The following is a 19,136-nucleotide window of genomic DNA, read 5'->3' as shown; positions in this document are numbered from 1 at the left end:
TTTCCCTTACCTGCCTTAATTGCAAGATGGGCAATTAGAGCACACTATTGAAAGCTGAAATACAGCTTTCAATGCTCAGGCACCACGTCAGATCATTGGATACAAGCATGTATGGTGAAGTGCTATCAGTATAAAGCTTGCAAAATGCATTGAGGCCCAGAAAGGCTCTTGAATGCCATTTTCTAGTTTAGAATATTCTTTGGATAAGGTTTGTGGGTTGTTTGGACCTTATTATATTTATTTAGTATGTTTATTTATTATTATTATATATTTGTTATTATTGAATTGATTATATTTAGCTGTGAGCAGACTATTAGATTATTTACTTAAGAACTAAGTGGTGTTTCTCTGCCTCAGTGTGCAGTGCATTATCTGGTGATGTTTTTGTTTAAATAATTATGAGATATGGGAGGTACCTGCCTATGAGGGGTCACATCAGCTGTCATTTCAGATTGTTGCCAAATGCATGTAGATACATCTGCAGGGATTGCACTCTTGGACTGGAATGTTTGCACGAAAAACATAGCAGAGCTCTAATTGTTAAAAAAAAATTATGTTGGTAGTATTTTGGTGAAAAAATGAGATTTAAGAAAGCATTTTAGAAGTTTGTTTACAAGAGTCTCATGCAGATGCTTCTGCTCATTAGGAAATGCCAGTATGGAATTTTTAAGTCTACAAAGATCGCAGATACATCAAGGAGAAGGAAATGGATTATTTAAGCATTAACAACTGGAAAATCTGCAGTCTACATAGCATCTTCAAACTGCATACCAGCTTCCATTTCTCATTCTGCTTGGGACCTTGAGAGAAGGAATGTCCAAAGAAAGATAAAACCCTTTATACAGAGAATGTTTTTTTTTTGCATTTAGTTTTGAGAAGGTAGTGAGCAAGTGAAAAGTGTAACTAATCTGGTAACTGTGGAGTAAATTGTGAGGTGGTTTTCATCAAAGATGAAGGAATAAGAGTTTTATTCTGTGTAGCCAAGATATGCTATTTTCCAAGAATATGGATGTAAGACACTGTTAACATTTTTAACATGAAAAGGCTTGTGATTCTCAAAAATCAATATCTTTTATGATTTTATACCATGGCATCAAACAAAAGGAGGCCCAGTTTTCTGAAATGAACAAGTTGATTATGTATAATGTGAATTAAAGGTCATTTGTTTTGACCAAAGGTGTGCAACATTGTTTTATTTTCAAATAAGATAATATTTTAAGATAAGATAATAAGATAATATTTTCAACACCTTTCTGGTTTGTGCACACTTTTCTAAATTCATATATAGAATATCAAGTCAGAATCTGAGTTCACATCTGTAGAATGAGCATCAGGAGGTTTTGTGCTGCACATTGATTTTTTCAATAACATTGACCAAATTCTGTGGGCTCCTGCTTCAAATGCCTTACCTGGGTGAGGTAATGATGTGGGCACTTAGTGAATATTTGCATAGCAACACCTCTGCTTCCTGGTGATAAATGATGTCAGCATATTGAAATACAGGTAAATTTGAAGAATAACGAACCTCCCATTTTCTAAGGACTTGGAGTTTTAATGAAATGCTGTCTGGTAAAAAAGTGATGTGCTGTAAACCCCTTGCTGTACTGAAACTAAGGAACACCAAAGCTGGAATAAAATTATCCACATGGGTATTTTTAATAAGTTCAATAGCATGTTTTCCTGCCTGTTTGAGAAAATAAATTTCTTGCTTTTGGTAAAACATTACTTGGAATGAGGTATGTCATGGCTCAAGTAACATTATCTTCAACCAAGGAAGTAATAGCCTTCTTTTCCCTTAAATTACTGATGTAGAAGCATTCCCAATGGGAACTTGTGCAGCTAAACTGAACCCAGAAAATCACAGCAGTCTCAAGTGGTGTTTGAGATGTTGTATGCACAAATCAAGGTTCAGATCGTTATTCTGTACCAGGTTCTTTTCTGTGTCAGCCTGGTGTGCAGGCACCGTCCCTTTGCTGTTGTGACAGGTTTGTCACAGGATCCATCTGCTGGAGCCTGACTGCAGCACCAAGGCCACACCTAATGTTGGTACAAAGCATAAATAATAAATTAGTGTGCAGCATGACAGGTATTGAGAGTGGGGCTGGACAAGTGGTGTAAGTCTGAATGAGAAAGAAAACTTTAGTGGAGGTGGAGTCTAGAAAATAGCAGCTTCTTCCAGATTAGATTTTTTTTTTTAAAAAAAAAAGTATTACGTGCTTTGGATTAAATAAAATTATTACAGTTCTTTTGTAAGAAGCTCTTTTAATTCTCATTTTGTTTCCATAAGTTGCTGCATAAATTGTGTTTTCTCTATAAATTCTCTCTGGTTTGGGCTTTGCCTCCTGGGGTTTTAATTTATCAGACTTGTCATTTCTTGACTATTATCACAGATTGAAATGTACAGTAGACACCTGGAGGGTTTTACTTTTTTCCATCCTTGGGCTTTGTCGAAATAGGACCATCTGGCCTGTAGGTCTGGAAGCATCAACATTCACTCATTAAATGTGTCTGAAGCCCTCACTTTCAATCTGCCTCATTTAGCTACCTTAGGACTGTAGTTAGGGGGTTCTGTTGTTTTCACCTGTTGTTTACAAGCAGTTTAGACCTGTGCCCCAAACTTGAGGAAAAATCTCCTTCTTTGTCTCAGTCTTTGTGTTTTGGTACCATTTGGTTGTTCCTGGCATGAGAATCTGGGGTTAAAGTGGTTAAAGTGTGGTGGTATGTCTGAAATTTCATTCAACATAATCAGAAACACTCAGCATTTCAGCAGTGTTATCTAATACAGAGATTCTAGGATGATCCTGCTGGGTTGTCTGATGGGTGCTTCTCAAGACACAAATGGCAGGGAGGTATCTGAAGATACTTTAGAAGTATCTATCTTTACATTTGCTGGTGAAAGTCCATGTGGGAAGTGCCTTTGCCATGTCAAACAGGGCTCAGGTGCAAAGAGCAATTCAAAGGGGAGAGCTCAGCTCTCTGCCTGTGTCTGGGAAAGCAGCAAAATTTTCACATTGGAGGCAAAAGCATGTTCTAGTTGTGAATTAACTACAGACTGTCATCTTGCAGAGTACTCCTGGGAGAAGTGAGACCCCAGAAAGGAGCTTTTTTTTTATTATTAGCAGTTACTTTCCTGCCTTTCAGGAGATGGTGACAGGCTGTAAAACCCCCTTCTATTTTGTGTGTGCTTGAAGAGTTGACAGCAGTTCATTGTGAACCCAGCAATGATGTAATTGCACTGTCTTGCTAATGCAGTTTTATTTTTTGCTTCTCTCCATAGTTAATAAATGCCTTTTAAAACTTTAAAATTAAAACAGAGAGTATAAAACTCCAAACAAAATACCAAAATTATTAGCTTTGCCATGTGAATGACTGTGTGCACTGAGGCTCGTTGCAAGGGCAATCATTACAGGCATCTGGGCCAAACTTGCTTCTGTGGAGGGAGAAAAAAACCCCTCCTAAATAAAAGAAAAAGGGCCTGAAAATGTGCTGCTGTGATGTAAGCATGAATAAGGATTTAGCTTAATCTGGAGACTCTCAGGATCAATGAGAAATTTTGGTAGGAGCTTTTCTATAACATAGATCAGAGCACTTTTACTGAGGTGAGGCCTGTATTTTCACAACCACAGTAGTAGATTTAATAACTGGGAATACTTAAGAGAGTCAGAATAAATATTGAGCTTCACTTCCTTTCCTCATTTTGCCTGAAATTCATGCAGAACTATCATTTCCTAAAAGTAGACCTGCCAAAGCTTTGGAATGTGCAAACCATTCCTATCTCTTTGTATACTTCAGGCCTCTTTTGATGTAATTTCTTGTTGCTTGTCCTATTTTCACTGAGGGGAAATAGCTCTCAAAATTAACATTTCATGAGATGGTTCCAGCAGACCATAAAATACACCATGACTATATGTTATAAATATATTTAGTTCAGTCTTCTAAGTTGTTACAAGTGTGCACCTTAGTCATGCACCTTTTATAAAACTCAGAGGCAGTGGGGGGAAGGTGAAGCTGTGGAGTTCTGCCTCCATCTCCAGATACCCCCTTGGAAATGTAATGAATGCCCTGTGGGTCAGCTCTGTAACCCTGCCCAGGTCCCACCACCATTCCTGAGTAGCCTCTGCTGCATCTGTGCAGCCCCTGTGAAAACTTCAGTGCCTCTGCAGAGAGATCTGACTGCTCCATCCTCTGGAGAGGGCCACGAGCAAAGCCAGTGCTCAGCCTCACACCAGCAGTGGGCTCTGGGTCATGCCAATTTTCATATGACCAAAAGAGGGTGGGTGGTGTGGCAAATTTATCTGTTTACTTTGAGATATTATTTGGCAGTGAATTTCTTGACCTGAGTCTGCAGTCTCTTCCTGATCATGCTGCCCTTTGCTGGTGTACACCTTTTTTTTCCTCTGGTGTAACCTGCTCTCGTGCAAGGATGTGTATGGCACCTCCAGTGTAAGTGCTTAATGGAGAGGAGGTCACTGGGGATGTGAAGGGGAAGGTGGAGGTGAAGAAGAGTCGCTCCTCACCAGATGTCAGAAGTCTCTGTCCTCTACTTCCAGCTTCAGCACAGGCTTTCTTTGGGCTGTCTCCAAGCAAGCCTCTCTGTACAAGAAATATCTGTTCCGACTGCAAAAAGCCAAAATATTTTTTATCCTGCTTGTTTAGTGACCCATAGCACCACTTGGTCCCTTAAGAGGAGAAAGAAACTCTTCTGCAGAGAAAGGATTTCCTTTAGTGCAGCAGTCACAGCAGCTCACAGAACTCAGCTCTGCTCTAACTCCCAAATTTGAGGCCGGCAATTAGGAAAGCTCAGCTGGCAGGGATGTGGAGTTATTTCTCCTCCTCTTCTACCATTATTAGTATTCAGTTTCTGTCTATCCATCTAAGTTAAATCCAGCAGGCAGGCTGAAATGTTGGTGCTTTCTTCCAAATCAGTAAGTAAGGCACTCTCAGAGAGGCGCATCACCTGCTGCCAGAGCCTGCGGACAGATCCGCAGCACAGCGAAGCACAGAGCTGAACAAGAGCTGTCATTTAACCCTGCTGCTATCCTGGAGGGCTTCCTAAAATGCAGTTTGGCCTGTGTTATGATGATTTGGTACCTGAATGATCTGTGCACCTCAGGCAGCACTGGCGAGGTAAAATGGCTGAAGTAGAAACCTGTGGCAAACACCAGTATCAGCTTAAAGAGTTTTACCAGCCTCCCTTCCCCAACTCTTCAGCTGGAGTTTGAAAATTAAAAAATAAAACTAACTTATAGATTTCTTGATTTCTAGGAGTTATAGGAATTATTCATTGAAGTATAACATGAATGGGAGTTTATATGATTCAAACAAAAAGAAAGTTTCACAGTTGGCTAGAGATCAGGCACCAGCACCCATCTCTGAACAGGGGTTTGCAATGAAGGACTCTGGTTTATGAATGGTAAAACTGAGGCATAAAATGGTGCAGATCTCTCTGTGCAAGCTTCCATCAGCCAGAACCACTGTGCATGGGAAGCACAGAGCTTGTTCTGCCACGTGCCCACAGCTGGGCTGTGCACCTGCTGGAGCTGAGGAGTTCAAGGTGGGATGGGCTGGAGTAAACTCAGTGCTGAGACAATTTGCACATGGGAATTCACATTTCCAAATACCCCAAAGCTGACAGATCACTACTGAAATAGCAAACCTGCCCGTGAGGTTGGACAGTCAGCTGGACAGCCTAAGAAAAAATATGTATACATATATACATAACATATGTATAACCTTTTGAAATTTCCATGTTCTTTTTATGCCTCAGACTTTAATCTGATGTCTTATAGTTATTCCAGGGAAGGCTGAACCAAAATCGTTCAAATTGCATGAATGTGCAACTAGTGTGAGAAGAGAAGAGGGATTCTTAGAAAGAAAGCATTGTTTTAGCAGTAAATCAATTCAAAATTAACAATAATGCAAGGGTAACACACAATTCATCTTTTATTGCAGCTGGTTACTTCTGAATGTGTAAGAGTTTAATGTGTGCCTTCAGCAGCTGCTTAGACTGCAATATATAAATGCAGAAGGTTACAGCAGTACAAACACTGCCTGAACTTTTACACTTACAATAGGAAATATCTGAAATACTGTAAACAGCTGTGATGGGTTGATTTAGTGACCAGGCAGGGCTGACTGCTGAAGCCATCCATTAAATTGCAGACTGGTTTGTGTGCCCTTCAGCTGAGGGAAATCCCAGAACTTGGTACCCTGCTTGCATTACAAAAGGCTGAGTGAGAAGTCGCTGTCCCAGTGCCAAGTTCCACCCGGCTGGACCTGCGAGGGGGGACGGAATAGAGCCCCCTCTGTTCCCCCGAGCCTCGTGAATGTGGGCAAGGCTCTTGCTCCGCTCTCCAACACAGAGAGAAAAATGCACTGTTCACTCTGAATCTGCAAAACCATATGAAGGGAAAACTGCCGGTTTCTGCTTGCTCTGCCAGAGGAGATAAAACTCCAATGAGCGTAAACCCAGGAATTCAAGTGAAAATGTGACTGCTCGTTGGTGCACAGGAAATCACGTTAATTAGCGTTAATCACAGACAAATCTGTCTGTCTGATGTAAACGTGAGTAACAAATAGCAGGCACCAGAAGGTCTCCTACAAAGTTAAATGTTTTCACTGTGGTTTTTAACACTACTTTGAGGGGTACATGCAGGGTTGGGCAGCTCCAGACCAGGAGGAGATATCCAGGAGGAGAAGCTGCCCCACAACACAGATGCAATTTTCATGGATTAAGTAGATTTTATGGCATCTGCTACTCCCAACAGTGCCAGTTTCAGATCAAATTTTTTCATTCTACATAATATTGATGTCATGAATGCTTTAGAATTGGACACATCTTTGTGGAGTGCGTGGTGTGTATAAATGCTGATAGCACTGATCTCTGTTTTTTGCAGTGTGAAATGTGATTAACATTTTAAGCTACTATCCAAATCAAGTTGTTATTTTTATAACCCATCAAATGAAAATTATGAGGCTCTTAAAAGCCCCTCAACAACAGACTCATAAAGGGGATAATGACAGAGACATTAGCTGTTTATAAAAGCTAATATCTCATGCAAATTTGACATTACATGTCTTACTGCATGTTATTAGATGCTCATTTGCTATGCAAATATTATTCCCTTTTTGTAGATGTCTGATCTTCAGTCAGCATAAGGAAACATGAACTTCAGTGCTATGCTTTAGCATTTTTCCATGAAAATACAAAAGAACTGGACTATTGTCTTTGATCAATACTTAGAATAAAATAAAAATATTCATTCTTAATTCAAATGTACTTCTTTAAGTTGACCATCTTTTTTTTAATATCTGCTAAATTATATTAAATGCTTTAAATTGTGAGAATGTATAAAAAGGTTGCTTCATAATTTCTAAAACTGTTTATTAATAGTTATCCTATTAATAGCACAATTATTAAAGTGCCTGTAGACTGGCATAAGGAAGAGCTAACACTTGCAACTTTCATTTAATATGAGATTCAACAAGACATCAACAATCCTTAGTGCATTCTCTTGAAGCATATTGTTTTTCCTAACAGCACCTATACATGAAAGAATTTCTTCTTTAGTTTTTTTTCTTTTTTTTTAAATTGACAAGAGAATTGCTATTATGATCTGCTGATGATTTTATACAACTGATGAGTTTATACCTTTGCACCAACCACTATTTTTCATGTCAATTCCTTCTTCCTGTGCAAATATTTAGAACACCGTATATATGTGTCTAAAATAGAAAGGATGATGGTGTCTTTGAGATAAAAAGTGCTTCAGAAGATCTCAAAAAAAAAGTCTTGAGCAGCTGCCCAGAGTTGAATTAGAGCCCATATGAGGTCCATATATATTAGAAACAAGCACAAGGAATTCCAAAGTATAGGATGGTTTTGGGGCATACTGAGAGTAACTGAGCAGAATAATTTGAGGCAAGATCTTTTTCAACTCAATGCAATTTCATTGCTTATTTTCTGATACTTAATTTGTGTTGCCTAAACCTGATATGGTCTCTTAAAAGGCTGAGAAATAGCAGGTAATTTTTTTGAGGAAAATCCAGTTCTCAAAGGGGAAGAGCAAATGAGGAGAGAAAGAGATGATTGAAAAGCCTACCAAATTATTGGGAGTACCAGATTATTCTCCTGTCTAGCCTTGCATGAGAGAGCTCTGTGTAGATAAGTAGAAAAGTTCCTTACTGCCACAGAGGCTGTACAGACTGACAGGGATTTATTATCTGTTCAGCATAACCGAGTGGGAGGTGGGTGTTCAAAAAAAAAAAAAGGACTTCAGAAAATCATCTCAACATCTCACCTGAGGTTTCAGATTTGATAGAAGCCTAAATTCAGTTCTGACAAAAAACATTACCATGTTCCTACCTATTCAGTCAGTCTGACAGTGCCTGTGCAGGCTTTTACTGTTTTCCATCTTGCCAGGTAGGCAGCTGAGAAAATGACTGAGGTTTATTAGCTGGCACTGGCAAAATAGATAGGAAGAGCATGCAGTAAAGAATGTTCTACCTATTGTGAGCTGTACAAGAGTGGGTGGTAAGAAAAGGCCCTGAAAGTCCATCAATTTTTCTTTCCCCATAACTTCTCATCTTTCCTGGGATCCTACAAGCAGATAAATGGACCCAGAACATACAAATGCCTTTCTGAAGTCTTTGAAAAGGAGTAGGATATTTTCTACCCCTTACCATAGCAGTGACTCATCGAGAGTGTTCTTGTTTGAAAGGTCTCTTTCCTTCCCCTTCTCTACTCCTACACTTTTTCTAATACTTGAAGAGGGATAATATTCCTTCCCCATTGAAATACAGCAGCTCGATGGGTACATTTGTGTGGAGATGTTCTCCTCAGCATTCTTGTGACTCTGTTTTTCTAATGCCTCCTTGTATATCTGGCTGAAATTGGGCATTGTTATTATTCAGTCATCTTGTATCAGAAATCACCTGATTGGCTTATTAAAAATGCAAATTATACTGAAAAAAGGAATTTGGCATTAAGTTTGATGAAGAAATAATATTTCTGTCATTTTTCAGTACATTTGTGTCCAATGTTTAGTCCTTGAAACACAGGAATAGCCACTCTGCTTTTACATTTGAAAGGAAGCTTTCCTTCCCTTTTTCCTGGGTTTCTGCTAAACTTCTATCTTTGCCACTGAATTTCCAGTTGTGGATAAAAACATACATGTATCAAAAAGATTAAAAGATACTAAAAATCTTTCTAAATTTAAGTAAGATACCATTGTATTGAATTGTTTTTGTCTGAAGTACTTTGGTACCCACTGTTGGCATTCCCCACTTGCTACATTTGACTTTGAGTTTTAAATGGGTTCCCAATTCTCAGGGTTTGGCACATTAGGCAGTGGAAGTTTGTGGCTGAACCCCAACTCTGGTGAGAAACTGGGCAGTAACATTTACTGATGGCCAGGAACTCAGGAAAAGAGAATTATTATAATAAATTATTATACACAACACAACAACAAACCCTACAGATCGGGAAATTGGATTGTGAACGGACTCATTCTGGACTTAATGATAGTATTGCAAACACCATCATGGGTTTGTTTAGGTTGGAAAAGGTCTCTCAGATCATCAGGTCCAACTGTTCCACCACCACTCATGTCCCTGAGCCCCACACCTACACCTTCCCAACACCTCCAGAGATGATAATTCCATCACTGTCCTGGGCAGCCTGTTCCAATGCCTGGCAACCTTTTCAGTGAATAATTTTTTCCTAATATCCAACCCAAACCCAGCTTGGGGCTGTTTCCTCTTGCCCCTTCTCTGGCTCCTTGGGAGCAGAGACCAATCCCCACCTCGTTACAACCAAGGCAGTTGTAGAGAGAGCAGTGACCCAATTAGGAGGGTATCAGTAATGAGGGTCTGGTGGCACAGATTTCATCTGTGTCTGTCCAGGAGCCTGGAGCTCCTGGATTCCATCACGGATGAACCAGCCATGCCAGGAGGTCTTCACAGGCTCTTGCTTGCTCTGTCAAGCTGTGCCCTGCTCCAGGGGCTGCAGGTGCACCCACCTTGCTCTGTGTGCAGGATATTTATTTAGCATCCACCTGGGTTTTATTAGAGTCATCTGGGGCTTGTTTCATCTTGTACTGTGTGTTATTTAAAATGAGGAGGATGGATGGGCAGGAATGGCCGTGGAGCAGTTTTGGAGAGGAGTTAAAGCCAAGCATAACTACTGAAGTGCTGGGTGTGAGTGAGCACAGAATCATGATCAGAGTGTATTTGCAAACACAGGAGTCATGCTTTCAAATAACATTAAGATTCCTCAGCAAATGGAATCATTACCATTGCTTCCTCTCTTTAAAGTGTTATCCCTGTGTGCCAAAATGCTGAACAAGACCATTGGAAAGACTCCAATGCTCATTATTCTTCCCTTAAAGCCTCATTTTTAGAAGAATCAAGGGCACAAGCATTACTTCAGTATTTCTTTTTATTTTCACAAGGCAAACAGCAAAACTTATTCAAAACAGTGTTTTGCAATGCCTAATCTGTCATGTTTAAACTCAAAAACAAGGCAAGATGTTTTTAAATAGCCAAATCATTAGTTATATTAGGGGTAGGATATGTTCCCAAGGAAAGACAGGAAGATCATCTGAGGGTTCAAAATCCCCATTAACTCTGAAGTGTGACAAAATCAGCAAACTTTGAGGGGTTTTGTTCATAAACTCTAGACTTCTTACTCAGTTGAGTCTGATTTCTTGTTTTGTTTGTTTTATATGGAAAACCAAACAAATAGCAGACAGGTGCACCATTAACCGATCCCTTTTACCAGCAATTATTCTCCCCAAGTACTGAGAGAGAACTGTACCCAAAGGAATGAGATTCAATATTTTATCCACACCCTCATCATTTATGCACTGGAATGGATTAAATGTTAATCTCTTAATAATCCTTAATGAAGCAGGATCTTCAGAAATTAGCCCTATTTAATTGTCAGCTGCCACCTCCAAGGAAATGCCATTTGTTAGTCGGGACAGGTCCCAGTCATGGCTGGCTTTGAGAACAGATTGTTTATTTCTTGAGGACAAAGTGCTGCTGCAGCAGCTGGAAGCTCCCTGGTTTAATGCCTGTGGATAAATGATAGGAGTGGTGTGAGGCTCCTGTCAGAGACAGCGAGATCAGCAGCTTGGAAGCTGTTGATAAGCAGTCCTCTCTCTGCTGAAAAGGGAGGTCAAGGGAAAAACAGCATACAGGATTCATAAAAGGAGGGAAATCAGAGAGCAGGAGAGGGCTGGGCACATAAATCCCAGCCCCTGTGAGCCCTCAGGTGTGGGGGATGAGGGAAGGGTGGGCAGTGGCAGCTCTGCTTTCTACAGACGTAAGAGCTTCAAGAGCAAGAGCGATTTAACAAAGATTTTTTGGTTTTTTTCAGTGAACTACTTAATATTTCTGTTAAAATACAGTAACTTTGAGCTGTCTGAGCTCTGACGCTACAGAAAATATCTGAAAGTAGCAGACTTGCCAAAATAAGTCAAATTGCCTAAAAACTTTTTGATAAGTAAAAGGAAATATCCTTAGAGGTACTCCTAGCAGGAGGAAAAACTTGTGACCAAGATGTAGATGGCTGCCTTAATTTTACCTATCAACCATGGGGACTTCTGCACACAAGAGAAGGAATTACATATCTGGCACAAAAGTATTTTCAAAGCTACCTATCAGAAATAGTCTGTTTATGTTATTTTTTCTAATCCTGAACAATCTTTTAATGCTGTTATCTAAAATAATCATCTGGTTCTGGATTAATTCATGTCAAAAATGAAGTCCATGCTTGCCTGACTTGAGGCAGCTGTTTTCCCAAATAGATTTTGGTAAAAATAAACTAAATAATTTTGTATTTATAGATGACATGGGATGGAGTCCCTTGCAGTTGACTATGCAACCTTTCTATTTTATTTAAAAAGTAAAGCAACAGCCAGAGGATATTCAGTGAAGGATGATTTTATTATTCTAGAGTTTTCTGTCTTCATATCCTAACTGCAGCAGGAACACTGGAGATAATGATACAATTTGGTAGGACTAAGAATAATGAAAAAAACCTCCAAAGTGCAAATGTAAATACAATGTCCATCTTTAAATGTTACATCATTTTGTGGCACCTTAATTGGCACATGAAAACCAAGCATACACAGTAGAGCCTTCCTAGTACTCAGCATCCCTCATTATTGTTATTTTAATGCATCACCCAATTATTTATAATTTTCTTTCCTTGGGAATGCATGAAGCCTTTATTTCTTCTTCTGCCATAACCACAGGAGTGGGATATACACAATTGGCTGCCTGTTCATCACCTCTTCCATCTCTAGAAATATTATGGGCAAGTTGGTCTCCCTTGTTATCCATCTACTTCCAGCTAAACTTCCTACATCTGAACCTTTCAAATAATCATCTAAGTTTAACAGAATAGTTTCTGTCATAAATGGTATCTGTTAATTATATTTTTTAAATTATCATAATTAAAGTCGTGTGACTTCTAATATTTTCATACCTGTTGCTTATAAGCCTGAACTTCCTAAATAAGCCATACTGGAAAATAACACAGTTCTGCAAGTAAAGGAGCATATCTAATCAAGGATCAGACAGGATAATTCAAATTACATTGCAAAAAATAGAGGTAAGGAGGGAAAACTTAGAAGAAGGAAAGTTTCTTAGGAGTGATAGTGGTTAAAAAAAGGGTCTATGGCAAATGTTACTTTAAAAGAAGAATAAAAGCATTTTTGTTTGTTGCTGAATTGAACAAAATGCTGTTTGTTATCTCAGAAACTTGCCCACGTTGTGGTTTCAAAGGTCCACTGCAGGGTGAGCTGTGTGTCCGTGAGCAGAGCGCTCACTCAGATCAGTCAGGCTCTCACCCTGCCAGGACCCAGCAGTGTCAGCATCGTTTTTCTCCAGGCACAGCCTGTCTGTGAAGGCACAGCACAGATCATTTAAGGGTGTTGATTTCAGCAGAGGAGATGTAGGATGCGGATGTTTCACCATTAACGTGCCCTGTAAACCCCCCCAGACCCAGAGCTGGAGAGGAGCCCCTGTCCCTCAGGACCTGGGGGTGGAAGGGCTTTGCACAAACCATGAGATATCACTGGGCCATGGAATTGTTAGGTTTGGAAAAAGCCTCCAAAATCATCCAGCCCAAGCATCACTGCTATGCCAATATTGCATTTGTACCCCTTACTGCTGGTTTTTGTAGTGGACATAAAGGACAAGAACTTCTCTCCTTTCACCAACAAGTTCAGTGGCCGTTCTTCTGAAGCAGATATTTCTAAATAAAAAGTCATTGTGTCATAGCTTCTATTATAAAATGTATAAATAATAAATCCTAAAGATGGTTTCCAGTGAACTCAAAATTTCAGCTGCAAAGATGACTTTTTCATTCTTGTATTATGAAATGGTAGATAAATAGAATTTTATTCTGATTGAGCTGTGGGTTTCTTTTAAAAGGTTCATCAATACATGGGCCTTGTCTTTCCACTAAAATAAAATTTATTGGGCAGCAAACTCTATTTCAAACTTAAATGAGAAAATTAAGATTTAAAAAGTTCTGTCTATCTGCAGATGTAATTAATGATCAAAAATGCAATTAAACATTAAAGAAGTTTTAAACTTTGTGGAATAGTTTCTATAATGAGTTCCTAATAATAAAAGATATTGAATAAGTTTGAGAATATTTTAAGTAGGCAGTTGCTTTCTGCAAGTGCAATGCTATAAGGCTTTTTTTTTTTAATTGGAGAATAAAATGGAAAAATACCCAAGATTGATCAATGGCATATTTTCAATATCTATTAGCTATAACTAAGCTGCCACAACTAGAAATGTACAGGTGATATTGGCACAAATACCCACATTTTGTCTTTATAACCAGCATGATAAATTAATTCCCTAGTTATTTTCTTTGGAATATCCCCAGGATAAACTCTGATCAGTAAAATTTTCCTTTAGCTCGGTAAGTAGACTAAACATTTAGAAGATGCTTAAGTAGAGGCTGCTGGTTTTGAACTAGGAATGATTGAGTGAAATGTTTCCAAATGACAATTTTTAATCAGAAAATGCAGTTTTGTTGGAACCAAATCATTTCAATAGGAATATGTCCTTTTCAGCAACAAATTACTTTACAGATATTTTTGCTTGCATCTCAGGAAGTGAAGTGTTATGATTTTTTCTTACTCCCTTAGTCTGAACAACACTCAGAAATTATTTCTTCTGTAATCTGGTTCTACTAATGGTGGGTTTGCCCATTGCTAGACTATCTTGGAATGTATCTGTTGGTTTAGAGTTATTGAACAGAGCATTTTCTTCCATAAAAGGGAATCTACCTGCATGTCTGTCTACATATTGAACATCACATATATCCCATACGTGACATTCTGTATCTTCAAGCCTTAGAGCAAGAAAACCAAATGCATATTTTTATTTCTTTTCCTGTGATTTGAGCATTCAGTAACTAATTTAAGAGACACTATAAATACATGCAGAATTCTTTTATCTTGTCTGTGGACAGGCTCTGTAAGCTTTTTGTGCCAACAGTGGTGGTTGCAGGCAGATTTCCTGCAGTATCTTCATTGATCAGAAGTCCACTATTGTCAGTACTTTGAAATGCAATCACAGCTCATCAGATACATTGTTTTATCTCATGTTCCAGCTTCCAATTTCTCTTTCTCCTCCTTTGCCCCAGTCAGTTGAGACTGGTCATGAAAATGTGGGAATATTAACATTCTTTTCAGAACTGAAAGGAAGGTTAAAGCCCACACCATTTCCTGCATTGATGTGTAACACATCTTTGTCCATTATGATGTCCACAGACAGTGTTGTTTCCATTAAATTCAGGGCAAAAACAAACTGCTCACCATATACATTCCTTCATACAGTAGTGCTGGAAACTTGTGATTTTTGGCAGGTTTATTTAAAGGTTATAGTATTAATTTCATGTTATTGTTAAATGACCATTTATTAAATCTTCTTTAGGAAGTTAGAATTGCTCTCAAATAAAGTATTTTGGTGCTGTCACCCTTTTTTAGGAGATAATGGCATTGTTGTAATGAATGACTCATATGGACTCATTGTTTCATTGTTTCTACACTTGCCTCTGCTGATGCTTTCCAAATTTTCAGGGTCTTTGGAGATTTATGCATTCAGTTTGTTTGTTGTATGCTGCTTTTCCCATAAATAAAAATGCATGGCATGCATCTTTCTTTCATGGAGTTTTCCTAGACCATATCATTATTGCTCTGTGGCCATACATTGGTGGGCTGATATAATCTATTTTTTACAACGATGTGGAAAGGTTTCATCCACATAATGCTGCTTTTATGTTGCTTTTTGGCTTTGAATTTGCTTAGAAAATCAGTGTTCCTTTTTTACATCTATAATATGTCCTGTACAATAAGTTGGAGGCTGCTCTTGCTGTTAGGATTTGCTGTTCTTCTTGTGGTAGATACTGGTTTCCTCAGTAGCTTTTATCTCTCCTCTTTTATAAAGCTGGAGCTATGTTAATCAGATCTTTATATGGAAATATAAAATTATTGTTATATTTTTACATGCTACTAAAAGACTGGATTGCTCCTCTTTTCTTCTTCTTCTTCTTTTTTTTTTTTTTTTTTTTTTTTTTTTTTTTTTTTTTAATATGAAATAGAATTCTCTACCAGCAAGCAATAATTTTCAAGGAGAGAAAGAAGCTAGAAGTTAATAGAGTAATTTGGGAGGAGTAATAACCTTAGGTTGTGGGCTTGATTATCCCCTTGTTTACACCTTCCAGAATTCACAGGCAGAGTTACCATAAATGTGTATGTTGCTTGTTTTACAGAGATGTCAATGATTGCACAAAATGCAGGAGAACAGCAAAGCAAGCTCAATATTTGGCATTTGTAATACCACAAAATGAACAGAGGGATTCATTCACTGGAGAGATAATGTGAAGAGCTAACACAGATTATGCTCTTTATTCTCTGGGAATGAGAAACAACTGAGCTACAGCAAAAATGGGCACCTCTTGGTGCCACGGAGGCCAACCCAGCAGACAACTTTGTCATGTTAGAACAGAACTAAACTAACAAAACTTCAGCAACTGATCCTGAAATCTGCAGCCTTATTTTCTAATGTGATTATTGCTCTACTTGACAAGCTCCTAAGACAGGTTTAATAAATGTAGTGTTCTTTCAGGAGCGCCAACAGGAGGACAAGACGGAAATTCAGAATGTTTTGCTCGCATTTTTTTTCCCTCTTTTTGCTATGAGGGGTGGATTGTTTTATGTGGGGATTAGGAAGACAAAAGAACCTCACACCAATTCTGTCTTTTGGTGTGAAGGTCAAGGTTTAGGTGTCTGTTTGCCCATGGTCCTGCAGGTGTACCAGGATGTGGGACACGCCCGCTGTCCCGGAGATCCAGTGCTGCAGGGGCACGGAGCCAGGTCCAGCTCCCAGATTCACTGCAGGCTGAGCCTCTAAGGCTTAAAATTCTGCTTTGAAACTCCCCATCGTGCCCATTTGCCACTGCACTTCTCGTCAGGTGCTTCCAGATCAAGCGCCGCGAGTCGACGCTTCAGTGATGTCCTTTGAAACTGCCAATTGTTTAACCAAACCTGTGGAGAGCTGGAGCCCCTTTAATCTGAGCAGTTCCACTCAATTAACATTCATAGCCTTACAATTCCTCTTGTAATGAGGTGCCCGATTCTGCATTTGAAAGCTGACAGAAGCACCGATGCAGAATTCCTTTTGCTGCCGGGATTTGGAGATTCTCTTTGCGTGGCAGTGTCTGAATATTTGACTGTGGCTTCCCAAGTTATGCTGGCTGAGGCTGGAGCTAACCGAGTTACCCTGGGGAAATGCAGGGCTCTGCAAAACGCCTTAAATTTGGGGATTGTTGTCCAGAGTAGGCACTAGGAACAAAATGAATCAGAATTATTCGGAATTTTTCTTTCTCCTTTCAGGGGTAAATGTTGTAGAACATTTTGGCTGCTGGATAAGGTGGTGTAAACCCTACTGAAATCGTTTTATTAACCACCTCCAAAATGTGACTTCAAGCTGCTTATGTTTAGTGAAGCAGTGGATAGTTACTTCTGTTAGAAATGTGATTTTTTTTTTTAATTACAGAGCAAGAAATGATAAATAAGGACAAGTCCTCAGTGGGAAATAAATAATTTTGGATGTGTTATCAAACACTGATTTTTAGTCATTAAATACCATTAATGTATTAAAAAATTATGTCAAATTTTGACCCCACCCCAGTGGTATTTTAGACTCTTTAGTGCATGAACACACATAGAATTTCTATCACTTCAAGCTATCTTGGCATCATTGTGATGGGCTACTGTGCTTTTGCAAATTACTTTGTCTTCTTTGTGGCTTTGCAATTCTTCTTCTTGATGACACGTCACTGATAATGTCACTTTTAACAGTGACTGTATGAACACTAAGAATTACTAATAATTTTCTGACAGTCTGTTTTTTAGATAAAGACTTTCTCTTCCTATCTTTCTTCCCGTGAAAATTCAATGGTGACAGATTTTCGTAAAAACGGTGTCTAAATCTTTGTGTTTAAATACGATTTTCTTCACATGGTAGACTGTGCTTCAAGATTAGGAAGATAACAAGATATCTTCTTTAAATTAAGTCAAGTTGAAAGGTGCGATACAGAATAACCTTGTGAAGATTTCACTCTGCAGCAAGTAATTAAACAGAGTTTAAGCACCCCATAAAATGTGCAATTAAAAAAAAAAAAAAAAGGTTGTGGATAACCACAGGTAATACAGTAAATTACAGTCCTGCACTTTTACCTGCCACTGTATAAGCAAACACAGAGATTGTCTTTTGTTGAAGGTCCTTTGATCAGACAGCTAAATGTTGATTCAACTGAAATATCTGTCAGTGTGTGAACCCAAGGGTCAAAATGAGGATATGTTTCACAGGAGTGGAAAAGGGATCCAGACAAGAAAATATAAAAGCATGTGGACTCATAGATATTTTTCTTTCCTGCAAAAAAAAAAGTTGTTCTGAGACCAGTCATCTCTGGTAGCATTGAGGCAACCAGATGTCTTGTTGGTTTTCTTTTAACTGAAAACCATGAAATCTTTAGGAAGTCCTCCCATTCATTCTGCTTTAAAATTACATTGGAGTACATTGCATAAAGCTGCTTTGATCAGGTGTGAAGAGCTTGTTCTTAAATTCCTGTGTGTGTATGGGAGTGCTACAGCCTGCAGTCTCCTATATTTGGGTGAATGAGATTGAAGATAAAATCACAATTGATTTCTCTAAGAACAGGAGTCTGCAGAAGTCTATCATTTTCATCAGTTAGCTCTGAAAATAATGTGAAGGTAGCAAACGAAGATTAGCAGTCTTCTTTTGCATTCTCTCCCCTTTTCTAGGTCTCTTTCTCATAGAAGGCAGTTTCATTCCTGCGTGGCAATAATTTAGACCCATGTCACTGTTGGAATGACTTTGGAAAGCTATAAAGACACAGTTTGCAGAGTTTTAATGTATGTGCTTAAAGTATATTGCTGTTGAGCAAAGCACTTAAGCGTGTGCTTAATTTCAGGTATGTGGTGAAGTGTCACTGGGTTTATTTATACAGCAGCCTGGGTGGCTGGAAAGTGAATTCAGGCCTGGATGCTGCTGCCATGCAGAGATGAGGTGGGACACAAAGGGAAAGGAATGCCAAGCACCTGGAAACTGAGGGATTGGAGGAAATCCTCAAATTCCTCTTGCCTCTTCCCTGAAGTGCCTGGAAAGCACCTCTGGCAGTACCTGATCAATTCAGATCCAGTTGGTAATGAGGGAAATTCCTTATCATCAGAAAGAATCATGCTCCTGAAGTATTCCTGTGGTTTCTGTAGTGAAATGCTTGTCTTGCTCCAGAACAGGCTTTTGAAAAAAAACAGGTGTACAATATCTTTTGACATCTTTTCACATACTGGGAGATTAACCAGATTCAGGGAAGCTAAATCCAATCATGTTTTCTCTTGATTAAAAAATCAAATTTCTTTAACTGCTCCTCAGATCTGAAACTTTCCTAATTACTCCTCTTGTTCCTCCCCACCTGTTTTTTTGGTGGTTTTTTTTTTTTGGTTTTTTTTTTTTTTTTTTTTTTGGTAGTGCAGTGACCAAAATTAGCAACAGACCCACAAGATCAATATTAATCTGAT

General features: G+C 38.8%; 1 protein-coding gene across 1 annotated transcript in view; it reads left to right on the top strand.

Moving 5' to 3' along the window:
• DPP10 (dipeptidyl peptidase like 10) overlaps positions 1-19,136 on the top strand; it is a 429,398-nt gene that overhangs the window by 158,629 nt on the left and 251,633 nt on the right. The gene's annotated exons all lie outside the window — the stretch shown is intronic.

The sequence above is a fragment of the Prinia subflava genome, chromosome 6, assembly GCF_021018805.1.
Source record: "Prinia subflava isolate CZ2003 ecotype Zambia chromosome 6, Cam_Psub_1.2, whole genome shotgun sequence".
Taxonomy (NCBI): Eukaryota; Metazoa; Chordata; class Aves; order Passeriformes; family Cisticolidae; genus Prinia; species Prinia subflava.
The sequence above is the reverse complement of the archived record's forward strand: the minus strand, read 5'-3'. Positions and strand labels throughout refer to the sequence as shown.